At 39.8% G+C, this 14,936-nt stretch overlaps 1 non-coding gene across 1 annotated transcript; it reads left to right on the plus strand.

The window, feature by feature from the left end:
• Positions 1 to 4,824: 4,824 nt before the first annotated feature.
• LOC114114634 (U6 spliceosomal RNA) lies at positions 4,825 to 4,930 on the plus strand. The gene has a single exon (XR_003589255.2). It is a non-coding gene; the product is annotated as a U6 spliceosomal RNA (small nuclear RNA).
• The last annotated feature ends 10,006 nt before the right edge of the window (positions 4,931 to 14,936 follow it).

Genomic DNA, 14,936 nt, shown 5'->3' on the forward strand with positions numbered 1-14,936 from the left:
CTGGTTCAGTCTCTGGGTTCAGAAAATCCCCTGGAGGAGGGCATGGCAACCCTCTACGGTATTCTTGCCCAGAGAATCCCATGGATAGAGGAGCCTGTCGGGCTACAGTCCATAGGATCGCAAAGAGTCAGACGTGACTGACGTGTCTGAGCACACGTGCACTGATGAGTTGCTAGCACCTGGACAAGTGCCTGGACTATGGTATTTCTTAATCCTTATAAGAAATACTATAGCAATCAGTTACAGACACAAAAAGGAAAGTTATGAGGTTGCTTCAACATAATTTTTGAGATATTCAGGAGCCAAAAAAAATAATTGCTAAAATCTAAAATGTGGAAAACCAAGTAGCAAGATATTGAAAAATTATTCTGTCCTCTTAATATGTTAGAGAAAAGGCTAAATTCAAATTAAAGGAACATTCCCACTGATTCCTCTATAGGATATCATCACATTCACATGAAAATAATCTCCTTATTACTGGCAGAAACAAATTACTGAAATGTACCTGAGAAAATTGAATTTCAAGCTAGAGAAGACTCTTCTGGAAAAACTGAGTTTTAAGTTAGTTTGTATTCTTTGTCAAGATCTGATGTCATCCTTCACAGGCAACTTTCCAGGGGCCAAAGTTATCCCATTCTCTCCTCCCCTCATGAAATTTTTAAAGTGTGTGTTAGAGCAGAAGTCTTATAAAAATGTCTGTCTCTTAAGAAAGTAAAAACCTGTCTACTATGGAGATAGCCATCTCACTTTATGGGAAAAATATCTAATTCCAACATCACCCTCTGTTCAGAAATTAAATTATGAAACAAACATTTGGCAATCTGAAATGTTTCTCCACTAGTAACAACACTGTAGACATTTGGTCGAATAAATGTAACCATTTAGACTTATCAGCTAACCACAAAAACAGGACTCTATTATACAAATACCCTGGAAGAAAACCACATCACATATGTAGCTGATTTCTACATTTTTATTGTGCTGTATGCATTGTAAATGAATGTATTTTGCTTCAGTCTTTACTCCTTTGACCTTTTAGAGTCTTAATGAGACTCCAAAAGCAACAATCAAAGCACAGTGTTCCATTTTGGAAGCATTCAGAAAGCAATGCACTTTGGCTAAATTTAGTTGTAGCATTCAGAATTTAAAAACACATCCAGCCATCTTTCTAGGAGACACATAGTCATTCATTTTCTATTTAAGTAAATTGGTCAAATAATAGTTGCTTCTTCTTAGCTCACTCATGCTAAAAAATAAAAAGTTGGGTTGGAGGGAAGAGGGGAGACAATAACAAAACCTGACCCATGTAAGGCTCTTAATGACAGCAACTCAGGCATATTCATTTTGTAGGACACTAAACAATGGAAACTTTTGTGCTCATTTTAAACTATTCTGGCTCAGAAAACACAAATTACAATTAAAATTGAGGCCACAAAATTATAAGCTGAAGACATTAAGAATTGCTCATGTTGAAATATTGTCTGCTTTATCAAGAATTATATTTGGCAATTGAAAATAATTGAAAGTTAGGGGGACAAAATTCAAAGTAGTAGTTTATCTCCTAAATGATAACTTGGGAAATATCATATCTTTAAGCATTCAAAAGTTTATTCATTTAAGCAGTAGCCCAGATTTTAAGATGTGTTTAGCTTATGGTACTTAGTCAGAAATTTTTTCTGGGTAACATAATTTAAAAGAGCTCACCAAGCACTGGAAAGTCAGCTCTTCAGCTTCACACAGTTAAATTACTTTCTGGGTGTGAAAAACTGCTAGATTAGAGAGACAAGATGCATTGGAAAATTTAAGCACCACTCAAATGCAGTCTAGCATTCTTCACTGGAAATCTAGATTTTAAAAAGGCAGCTATTTTTGTTGTTGTTGTTGTTTAATTTTCTTTATTTTGGCAACAACACAACATGATATCCTGCCTCTTAGCAAATTTATGAAAGTGTTGTTATTGTTGTTTGGTTGCTAAATCATGTCCAACTCTTTCATGACCTCATGGACAGTAGCCCTCCAGGTTCTCCTATCCATGGGATTTCCCAGGCAAGTATGCTGGAGTGGGTTGAAACGGCAATGTTTCCTTCTCCAGGAGATCTTCCCAAACCAGGGACTGAAACTGTGTCTCCTGCATTGCAGACAGACTCTTTGCCTCTGAGCCACCAGGGAAGCTCTTTTGAATGTATAATACAGCATTGTTGACTATAGACGCAACGTTGTACCCCAGAGCTCCAGAACTTATCCATCTTGCGTTGCTGAAACTTTTTTGCAGTAACTCCCCGTTTCCTCCTCCCTCCAGTCCCACCATTCTACTCTTTGGTTCTATGAATTTGACTTACTTTATTTTAAAATTTGTGTATTTTTAATTGGAAGATAGTTGCTTTAAAATATTGTGTTGGTTTCTGGTTTACTTTATGCAAGTGGATTTATGCAGTATTTGTCTTTCTGTGATTGGCTTATTTCACTTAGCAAAGGCTTCCCTGGTGGTTCAGATGGTAAAGCGTCTGCCTACAATGCGGGAGACCTGGGTTTGATCCCTGGGTTGGGAAGATACACTGGAGAAGGAAATGGCAGCCCACTCCCAGTACTCTTGCCTGGAAAATCCATGGATTATAGAGTGGTAGGCTACAGCCCATGGGGTCACGAAGAGTCGGACATGACTGAGCTACTTCACTTTCTCTTTCATGTCCTCAAGATTCATCCATGTGGTTGCATATTGCAGAATTTCCTTCTTTCTTAAGGCCAAATCATACTTGATGGTATGCTTGTACCACATTTTCTTAAATAAATAAAAATCAGTTATCTCAGAATTTACAAAATTGTAAATGAAGGGAAAAGCCAGCCTGGCTTCTGAGACAGTAAAGTTATCTGAGGGGGCCTCCATGTTGAGACATGTTTTCCAATAGCACAGAACCCAGTGTGAAAAGAGGGGAGTTAAAGGAAAGGGATTAGGAAAGCCATTCTTCCATCCTCCTGCCCACATGCATCTAACCTGAACCGCGGGGTATTGTCTCTGGCTGGTCAGGTTCTGCTGGGGGAGAAAGCTCAGGGAAGAAAAGAAAAGGAGTGTGGAAAGGAAGGAAGCAGGAGGGAACATGAAACTCACCCAGATCCACTTATTTTGTCACATAACTTTGTTGGCATAAGATTAAATTCCCTAGGGACTTCCCTGTTGGTCCACTGGTTAAGATTTTGCCTTCCATTGAAAGGGGTGCAGGTTCAACCCCTGGTCAGGGAGCTGAGATCCCACATGTCTTGCAGCCAAAAATCAAAAGGGAAACCAGAAGCAATATTGTAACAAATTCAATTAAGACCATAAAGATAGTCCACAACAACAAAAAAAAAAAATCTTAAAAAAAAAAAAAGATTAAAGCCCTTTACCAATCTCCTCTACCCTTCCCCCAACAAATATGAAGCATTTCTCAACTGTATAAATGTCTACTGGATCACAGGTAAATCTAAAATTATATCTGTACTCTTTGAAATTAAAAAAAAAAAAGTTGAACATCATTGTGCATTAGGTGCAAAAAGTGAAAAAGTCAACATCAAACCTGGGTCAGGGGTGTCTTCCAAAAGCCATGCCCTTGCCACAGCCAAAAGCTCCTGGTAGGTAACAACAGGGGGAGCGCTGGGTGAGGAGAGCCCACAAACAGAGTCTAAACAAAACAAGCTAAAACCTCACCAACAGCTTACAAATATTTAAGGGCTTCCTGAATTAGTGAATGAAAGCTACATTAGGGCCAATTCTAGATGGCACCCCACTGGAAAATCCCATGGACAGAGAAGCCTGGTGGGCTACAGTCCATAGGGTCAGAAAGAGTCAGACGCAACTGAGCACTCACGTATGCAGGCAGGCGCTTAGTCCATAACAAGTGTGAGGATCAGATTGTAGCTGCAGGAATGTTTGTACATCAGAGCTGAAATGGAATTCTGTGATGTCTTCTGGCACAGCAGCTTTCTTTCAAGAGATGTTCTAATTTCAAACCATCGTTCTAGAAGTCAGCAAATTGTAAGCCTGAATACACAGAAACTGCACCAAAGAATATTGATGAAATCTTTCCCTATCCTCCCAAACCACAAATCTTGACTGTAGCTATCAAGAAAATGTTTTGCTTGCAAACATTTAGAAATAATTGTGAGAGTTCAACACAAAGCTTGGATGAGGTGAGTAGCATTGTTCAGCATATAAATGTTTGCACAAGCCAAAAGAATGCGTTCAGAAGAACGCAGAACAGGGTGTGTTTGGGGAGGCTGTCTGAGGCCATAAACTGAAAAAATTGGGGGCAGATGTGGTCACCTTTAGACAACAGATCACAGAAATTAAGAGCAAGGGCTGTGTGGGCAAGCTAACCCAGAGCCGTATCTTTCACCCACATCTTACTGGTTGCGAGACCATGTGTAGTTAATTATACTACCATTTCTGAATTTTAGTCTTACTGTCTTTAAAATGAAAATAAGACGTTTTCTTTTTGAAGTAAGCTGGAAATGCATTGTGCATGACTTAGCATAGTGTCTGGCATATAGTAAGAACTCAACCTAGATTTGAGTTATTTTTCAGTTGTTTCCTTTTTAACTAGATAAATTGGGAGATACAGCAATGGTCATTTTGGATCAAATAAATCTACCCCTGTATTCTATCCCTGTGTGTAGAATCAGAAGGTATTGTAGTCACTTTCCATGTGTCAATACTCTGAGAGGGAAAAGTATAGAATGGCTCAAAGCCCTTAGTTTTACAATCATCATCAAGTGAATCTCGCTTGTCTTTCAGAGTCACCATCTCTATACTTTTTATTCCTTTCTGTGTTTTCATTAAAATGTGTGTCAGTGCTCACTGAAGCAGTGCATATTCTAATATTGAACAATACAGAAAAGATTAGCATGACCCCTACTCAATGATGTCATACAGATTCAGGAAACATTCCATATTTTATGAAAAGAGTTCTGGATGTGGATGGTGTTGAGAGTTACACAACAATATGAATATATTTAATACCACTTAAGTGCTCATTTAAAATTGGTTAACATTATAAATTTTATGTTCTATGGATTTTACAGTGATTCAGAAATTTGAAAAAATATATTGATACTGCTTCATTAAGAGGGCATCAAGCTCTTAAAATACTGGTCCTTTGTCAATGGTTTCATATATTTGAATGGGCATAGAATAGCTCAGTTGCTAGTTCACTGTTACTCATCAATGCAGAGACAAACACAGCATTAAAATTCTAAATATGGCCATCTGAAGAGACTGACTAGAGCAAGCTGGATTTTGTTTATTTATATATGCCTACTGCATAGCAGTTCAGAAGAATAATCATTTGTATAATCACCTGTTATCACTGAATGTTCCAGTGTTGTATTTTTTATGTTTCTTGAGAGACCTGTGGGACAGAAGATAGTAATCAAAGAATAATTGTATTTCATGTTGATGCCAAACAGTAATTTAAAATATTTTAAATGTTGTTATATTATTTACTTTTCTACATATAATTGACTAGAAAGCTTTCCTAAAAACAAAGATGATTGGTTTTAAACAACTTGTGTATAAACATGAAACATGAAAACAAATTTACAACAAGTGAGTATTCAGGAGTCCCACTGCAGCTTTCATTCTTCTTTGACTAACTTTTCATCAAGCAACAAATATGGGGATGGATGCTTTTGAAAAAAAAGAACAATTGCTTTCTATTTTTTCTTGTTTTCAAAATCAAGTCAGTCTCTACCTGCATCCTTACCCTTCAATTCCACTTTCCCTCCTGTCAGAATGGATGAATTTTCCCTGTTTCTGCCCACTGCCTTCTTTAGAGCTAAAACCAGTTGAAACAAGTGTTTCAGTTTCCTCCTTCCTTACTGTCTACTCAACACACTGCAGTCAGTTTATCAGCACCTCCATCTGCCCTCCCCAGTGGTCACCTCTCCATCTTCATCTTTCTCAACCTGTGAGCAGCATTGGATATATTTTTGGTTTTGACATTTACCACCCTAATTTTCTTCCTTCTTCTGCAGCCTCTCCTTCTTAGGCTTCTTCTTCCTACCTCCAAATATTAGAGTGTCCCATGACTAAGTCCAGGGTTCTATCTTCTCTTCTATCAACATTCTTTCATGTGACCTCATCCAGACCCTGCATGCTAATACCATCTCTTTGCTAATGATTATCAAATGTATATATGCAGCCCTGACCACTTCCTGAATCCCAGGCTCATATATCTGATAGCTTACTCATCATCTCCCTTGAGTGTCTATTAAGCATCTCCCTGAAGCAGCAGCCTTCATCACCCTCTAGAGCCTGCTTCTTCAAGTCTTTTTTGAATTGACTCACATGCTAAGTCTGAAAACCCTGAAGTCATCTTTGAATTCTCTGTGTCTCTCCTGCAATATCTTGTCAACTTATATACATCAAAATATTTTCTCAGTCCAGTCATGTTTGCTGCCTCCTCCCCTGCTACCATCCTGGCATGTTATCATTAACTCTCTCCTCAACAAGTGCAATAGTCTCCCCCCTAGTTGGCTTACTTCTCTACCTGCCCTCCAAAATTGCATTTTCCATGGGGCAGGCAGACAAAGCTTGTGAAAACTGAATCAGGTTATGTCACTCCTCTGCTCAAAAGCTTCCAAGGTCCAGGCATCACACTTAGGATAAAACCCAACTGCTTACCACCTCCTGATCTGGCCTTGGCTAACTGTCACATCTTATCTCTTACTATCTTCTCCCATTTTTCATTGCTCTAAGACAAATCTCCCTTAATATTCCCCAAATATACCAATGTGTTTCCCACCATAGGACTATTTATTGACACGTAATTGGTTTTTGATGAATATCTACTGAACAAATGATTATAAGCTGGGCTCCTTCCTTTCTCTTCTCCCACTATAATTATCTGTCAATTTGTACAACTTCCTGTACCCACTCTGCAGTATTACATCCAGAGAAAAAGATCACTGCTGCTGCTGCTAAGTCACTTCAGTTGTGTCTGACTCTGTGCGACCCCATAGATGGCAGCCCACTAGGCTCCCCCATCCCTGGGATTCTCCAGGCAAGAACACTGGAGTGGGTTGCCATTTCCTTCTCCAGCGCATGAAAGTGAAAAGTGAAAGTGAAGTCGCTCAGTCATGTCCAACTCTTAGCGCCCCCATGGACTGTAGCCTACCAGGCTCCTCCTTCCATGGGATTTTCCAGGCAAGAGTACTGGAGTGGGTGGCCATTCTTATTTTAGGGTTCAGTTCAGTTCAGTTGCTTAGTTGTGTCCGACTCTTTGCAACCCCATGGACTGTAGCACACCAGGCCTCCCTGTCCGTCACCAACTCCCAGAGTTTACTCAAACTCATGTCCATTGAGTTGGTGATGCCATCCAACCATCTCATCCTCTGTCTTCCCCTTCTCCTCCCACCTTCAATCTTTCGCACCATCAGGGTCTTTTATAATGAGTCAGCTCTTCGCATTAAGTGGCCAAAGTATTGTAGTCAGGCCTTCCAATGAATACTCAGGACCGATTTCCTTTGGATCGGTTGGATCTCCTTGCAGTCTAAGGGACTCTCAAGAGTCTTCTCCAACACCACAATTCAAAACGATCAATTCTTCAGTGCTCAGCTCAGCTTTCTTTATAGTCCAACTCTCACATCCATACATTACTCCTGGAAAAACCAGAGCTTTGACTAGATGAAACTTTGTTGGCAAAGTAATGTCTCTGCTTTTTAATATGCTATCTAGGTTGGCCATAACTTTTCTTCTAGAGAGCAGTGTCTCTTAATTTCATGGCCGCAGTCACCATCTACAGTGATTTTGGAGCCCCAAAAATAAAGTCTCTCACTGTTTCCACTGTTTCCCCATCCATTCGCCATGAAGTGATGGGACTGGATGCCATGATCTTAGTTTTCTATTTTATTTATTTATTTATTTTAGGGTTAGTCACTGTGAATTATTCAGAGTGTTTCTTTTTTCAAGTGAGAAACCTCATAGAAGGAATAGCTAACTTGAGTTAAGGCAGCCTGGGAGCATGTCTTCAAAAGAAGTTATATAAGATGATTAAGTTTCATGTATATGCTGTAAAACATGGTGGCTATAGTGAGCAACACTGTATTGCACACTTGTTGTTGTTATCGTTTAGTTGCTCAGTTCAGTGGTGTTTGACTCTGCGACTGCATGGACTATAGCCTGCCAGGCTTCTATGTCCCTGGGATTTCCCAGGCAAACATAATGGAGTGGGTTGCCACTTACTTCTCCAGGGGATCCGGGATCAAACCCGGGTCTCCTGCATTGGCAGGTAGGTTCTTTACCACTAAGCCACCAGAAAAACCCAGTTGTACTCTTAAACATTTATTAAGAGGATAAGTCTCATTTTAAGTGTTCTTATCACTATAAAAAGTTCCCACTATCAGATGTGTTAGATTACAGCATATCTGAAACTCAAGTTTCAAAAAGGTGGGTGCTGCTGCTTCTGTAACTGAGCAATTTACAGCCAGAGGCTAATAAATTGCATTTGTTCCTGGGTTAGGAAGATCCCCTGGAGAAGGAAATGGAAACCCACTCCAGTATTCTCGCCTGGAGAATTCCATGAACAGCGGAGCCTTGTGGGCTACAATCCATGAGATCACAAAGAGTCGAACACAACTGAGCGACTATCACTTTCATTATTTTAAACATCCTATCTGTCTTTTCAAGAGGAAGATTCGTAATCTGATTAGCTCTCACTGTTTCCCATGCCTCTCCTCCATATCTCTTCCTTAAATTGAGTAAGGCTAAAATCTAAAGGTGAGCCTTGGTTTTCTCTATCATCCTTTTGTAATCCAGTGGTCTTCTTTAATCAGCCCTCTTTCTTCCAAAGCTCCAAGTACATCACATCTCATAGTCACATCCTATAAATAGCTAAATTCTTATTTGATTTCAGGTGTTATGTTGTTTCTGGTGATATAAAATTTATAGCAGTAGATTAACCTGTGCTTATATTACTGAAATTCCTTAAAGTTCTTCAAAAGCAAACTACTGTGTACATCTAAATATTTTACCATCTTTACCTTATTCTAAATGTGCCCCATCTCAAATTTCTCCCCTATTCTCCATTTTCTTTTCTTATGATTTCCTACTCTATTTTCATGGCATTCTGTAAGATCTCATTAAATAATACTGACTGGCATCTCCTTTTAAGTCCCGTTGCCTACATTCTTCAACTGCATTTTCCAAAACACTTTCCACCACCAATTCAAAGCCAACCCCAGTTCTGATTCATGTAGGAAGACTAAGTGGCAGAGTCCGGTATTAGAAGGCTTCAGGGAAAAAGAAAAACCTCGAAGCACTCTGTAGTGAGCATCCTGTGTGAAGTGCTGAGGGAGACTGCGAAATGAGGAAGACCAGGCATTGTCCTCAGGACCTTGTGATCTCAGCACAGACAGACTCACTCTGAGTTTAGAACTATGACCTAAGGAAAACCATGAACTGTCAAAAACCCCATGCAGTTGAGAGATCTACAAGGGCTTCCTGAAGGCAGCGTGCACCTTGGGTGGTTAAGAGTGGAGCAGGATTTCCACAAGCACAAATAGTTGATCATTCCAGACAGCGAGGCTGATCCTAGGGAAGAGCAATCTGAAAGGAAGAATCCTAATAACGATCCCTCTGTTCTGTGGTAGCAAATGCCAGGAGCAACTGGGCTTTCTGAAATCTCATCCCTTGTGCAGACCAGATTATCTGCCAGACCATGTTTCACGTTTGTTTGAATACAATACTGACAGCTGAAAAACACAGACTCACTCCTGTGAGTCAATACGTGAGGGGCACTGGCAACATCAAGACAAGGTATCTCTTCCTCAAAGCGAATGACAGAGAGAAATCATATAAGCTCAGGCAAAAGGATTTCTTCAAGGATAACACAGAGCTGCGGTGAGGGCAGTTCTATCTCTGGCTGAGACAGACTGAGTTTCACAGAGTTTCACCACAAGAACAGAAAAATGCCTTATTTGAGCAGGAGGAGGAAGCCAGCCCCTAGACAGCAAGACACAGCTACAGACACACGCATAGCAGGATGTAGGCAGGTGGTTCTTACATTTCTCTTCTTAAAGCCTTTCAGCCTCATGCACACAGAACATACTCCATGAGATCCAGAATATGTGCAAACACTCGCAGTGCCAAGTGGAGTGTGAAGGAAGCAGAGTGAGTTTTTGGCTCCCTCTCACATCCTCTGCAAGAGCCTGTCTCTCCTTTCAGGAACCGCTTTCTTAGTTGCTTTGCTTTTTACCCCACAGCCACCCCCACCCCAATTATATCTGGATTTTAAATAGAAATAGTCCCTCAGAGATCAAGTTCTTTCCCTAAAGCATGCCAAAATGGCAAGAGCTTCCTCTACCTTATTCTCTCCTCGACCTATAAACTACGGAGAAAGATTGTTTTAATTTAAACCAAAGAAGAGGATATAGAAAAGCAGCTGTATGTTTTAGCAGGGGACTGTGGTAAGGCTCCCAGCATTTCTACGCTGAATACTCATGTGAGTCACAGCTCCAGGGGACCAGCTCCTAAGAGCGGTACTGCCTTCTGTTGCTGTAGGATGACGTCATAGAGTCAACAGTGGTTCTTTTAATGGGAAGTGCTCACAGCAGCACCACGTGTTGAGGAAGCATCACCCAAGAAACCAGTCGGGTGAAATAGCACAGGCTCTAGGATCACTGTTTTCAGTCTGACCTGCCGTGAGGGTGGGGTCTGGAGATGGACTGCAGAACATCTGTGAACTCTTGAGATTGTATGTGAAATTGTAGCTATTTGCATTTTTTTGAGAGAAGGCTCTCATTGTTCAATTTATACTTTTCAAAAGGATACATAACCTTCCAGATCACAAAGGTCTGTGCTCCAGGAAAGTGTATCGGTTTGTCAGGGTTGCCAGAACAGCAGAGTGCCACGTGCTGTATAGCTTAAACAACATATATTAGAGTCTACTCAACTCCACTCTGACTTCATCTTGGTAACGCTAGTGGTAAAGAATCCACTTCCCAATGGAGGAGACACAAGAGATGCGGGTTCCATCCCTGGGTCGGGAAGATCCCCTGGAGAAGGAAACAGCAACCCACTCCAGTATTCTTGCCCAGAAAATCCCATGGACAGAGGAGCCTGGTGGGCTACAGTCCGTGGGGTCACGAGGAGTCAGACACAGCTATAGACGCACTGTCACTGTCGCAACCCCACTCTGACTTCATCTTAACTAATTACATCTACAACAACTCTGTTTTCATTCTTTTATTTTTTGCAGAAATAGTATGGTGCATTTTAATCTTTGGAGGTTTAAAAAACTTTGGCTTCTTGAGATTGATTCTTATAATACATTTACATGGTTCAGGATCCTAAAAATAGAAAATACAGTACCTTGTGCTTCTCATCACCTTCCCACTTTGCCCAGGACCCCATTGCTCTCTCCGAGAAGGCAATGGCAACCCACCCAGTACTCTTGCCTGGAAAATCCAATGCATGGAGGAGCCTGGTGGGCTGCAGTCATGGGGTCGCTAAGAGTCGGATACGACTGAGTGACTTCACTTTCACTTTTCACTTTCATGCATTGGAGAAGGAAATGGCAACCCACTCTAGTGCTCTTGCCTGGAGAATCCCAGGGACGGGGGAGCCTGGTGGGCTGCTGTCTATGGGGTCGTACAGAGTCGAACACGACTGAAGGGACTTAGCAGCAGCAGCAGCCATTGCTCTCGAGTTAGCCTTTATGGTTGTTTTCCCAGGTATCCATTCAAAGTATCTTTATGTGTGTACATACAAGCAAATATGAATATATATTTCTCCCTCAACAACTATTTTCAAATAAGGTCACATGCTGAGGTCCTGGTGATTAAGACTTCAGCATATAAATTTGGGGGGGAAATTCTACCTATAACAGAAAGCATAGCAGTAGAGTGTAAAACATCTTTTTTCCCCATTCCGAACACCATCTCCCAACTTCCAACCTGGCAAGAGAGATAGTATCAATAAATCTAGAAGACTGTTGTAACTTCAGTATCCTGAGACGACTATCATGATAGGAATACCAGTCATAATTGATTGAATGATTTAATTCATGTAAAGCTCATAGAACAGTGCCAAGCCCATAGTATACTTACCACCGCTTATACACATCCACAAGTGGCCTCCTGTCTACACATTTTCCCATTTTTCACTCACATCTGCACAGAGATGTTCTGGATTTCTTTGTGACTTTTCACTTCCTTTCTTACAACCTTAAATTACAGTCTTGTCAAGAGATGGAACCAACTGCTGTGCTGTGTATATTACACTGCCCAAAATTCAATAGGCACCCTTAAATGCAAAGATAATCCCTTTACAGTCACCCTGTGGGCAGTGCTGCAAGCCCAGGGCACAGACCTGAACTGCTGAAGAAAAGGTCAGCTGAAGGCTTTGAACCCTTTTTCTTTCTCTTTCTCTTGTTCTCTCCCATGACCAATGTCAAGTATGTGTTTCAAAGTCCATTTTTCCTTGTTCCCTTTTCCTGACTCTAAGAGATAAAATTGATTCCATTTGTCAAAAATTTCTTTTATCTACTTTTTCAGAGGACTTTTTGGCCTCTAAACACAGTTCACATTCTTTTTATGTTTCCAAATGGACTTGTTCTTGTAACTCTCTGTGGCAGTTATTATAGAATAAACCTTTGTACAGTTTCCTTGAATTTTATTTACTATTTTCAACCTGCTGTGATTCTAGTTCAAAGGTGAATCATTGGCCAAACAGCTTTTCATTTATAAACAAAACTCTTTCCCCCTATAAATTTTGATTCTTTTTATTTACATTTCCCTAGATGTATAATGCTAATCAGAAACTTTATATAAGTCCTATAAAGTAATAATAAGCATAACAATTTAATTCCATTCAATAATTATTGAATTTCCATTATGTTCTGGGCACTGTACCTGTCAACAAAAATAGGAAAAAAGTAAAACAAACAAAAAAGTAAGGCTATAGTTTCTTAGGAAAGAGAGAAAGAAGAAAAAGAATAGCTATTGGAAATTGTCACCCGATGAACTGAGTGAAGAACTTTACGTGTTACATCAGTTAATATCAACATGTGAGAAAATATTCAGGACAAAAAAACTTGTAAAGATTACACTTCTGGTAAAGTGGCAAAATCTAACTGCAGAACTAAGGCCCTTTCTACTTTCTTGCACTAGCTTATCCATTCTACAAAGATTATTGAGAATCTCCTGTTAATGGCATACATACTACCAGGTACTGTGAATAAAATAATTACTAAAACTCAGTCATAATCATGACATCTAGGACTCAGAGTCCAATTAAGACAATTAATCAAATACTCAAATTTATTTAAGATTTCAATTAAAAACACATGCTAAGATGAGAAATGCACACTTCTATGAGAGCCTCTAGTAGTCAAACAATGTACGTCCTAAGGAAAATGAGAGAATGGTTCACAGATGAAGGAATGTTAGACTAAAGTCTAAAGAACAAAGGAAGGGCTTTCCTGGTGGTCCAGTGGTTAAGATTTCACCTTCCAATGCAGGGTTCCTGGTTCAATACCTGGTCAGGGAGCTAAGACCCCACATGCCTTATGGCCTCAAATCCAAAAACCATAAAACAGAAGCAATATTGTAAAAATTTAAATAAATACTTTTGAAATGGTCCACATTAAAAAAAAAAACTTTTAAAAAGTAACAATGAACAAACGATATTTTAGAAAGTCAAGTCACTATCACTTCTGGCAAAATGGAATAGACATATTTTCCTCTATTATTCATGCCTAAGTATAACTAAAACCCTAGATATTATATACTGAACAAACATCACAAGGCTCTGAAAGGTATAGAAAAGAAGGCAGTGAGGCTGGAGACCACAGAATTTAAGGAATAAAAATAAGTTCCCTGGGTTTTCTACTATTTTGTATATACTAGACTTGGAGACAAGAAGCTGGTAACCCAGGGACACCAATATCTGCAGACAGAAGTCCCCAAGAGAGTCTGATCTCTACTTGAGGCAGGTACCACAGAAAATCTGTAGCCATCCATGCTAACAAAGGCTAAGAGAGGAGTCTAGACTTATACCCTCCAGAGTCTGTAACAAGTGACCCCAAACACCTGCCAGGTTGCTGTCAGAAAAAATCAAATAGGGAGATAAGACTTTCATTCCCCTGGTTCAGTAATAAGCACCCAGTCCCCACCCTCTCCCACTCCCAAGGCATCAGTAGAAATGACATTAGGGGCTGAGTGGATGGTCAGAAATTTCACAGTAACTCAGAGATAATTAGTTCACATCTGCTGTGATATCAGTGGAGACAGCTCATATCACCAAACTCTCAGCCCTGCCCAGCAGAAACAAGGAGCCACCCCCACCACACACACATACACGTATCTTGCCTATGAAGGTTGTGTGGGAACCTGAAGGTTGTGTGGGATTCCTACCTCTACTTGGCAGGAATGTGGCAGGGCCTCTCCTTTCCTTTTTCTGGAGTGGGCTCTGAGGGAAGAATATTTGAAGAAGGTCTAGAGATTCAGAAAATAATAGAGGAGACTGTCCAGAATTCAATTAGAAATTGCTATTCATGCCAATAACCAGGAAGCTCTCAAATAGGATAAAAAAGCAATCAGTAGATGCCAACAAGAATATAAGAGAGACGTTAAAATTATCAAATAAAAATTGTCAAACATTCATGATAAAAATGCTTCAACTTGCAACTGCCAACATGCTTGAAACAAATGAAATGAAAATTTCATCAAAGAATTAGAAATATTAAACAAAGAAACAGAACATATAAAGTAGTACCAAACGGCAACTTTAGAACTGAAAAAATATACTAACTGAAATTAAAAGCTTAGTAACTGGTTCAACCGCTGATTAGAAGGAAGAAAGAAAAGATTAATGAAATGGAAGTTAGAATATTATACAATACAAAAAAAATGGGGAAATATATACTGAAAAAGTAAACCAAGCCTTGAAAATCCATAACAAAATA

This window comes from Ovis aries, chromosome 4 (assembly GCF_016772045.2).
Source record: "Ovis aries strain OAR_USU_Benz2616 breed Rambouillet chromosome 4, ARS-UI_Ramb_v3.0, whole genome shotgun sequence".
Classification (NCBI taxonomy): domain Eukaryota; kingdom Metazoa; phylum Chordata; class Mammalia; order Artiodactyla; family Bovidae; genus Ovis; species Ovis aries.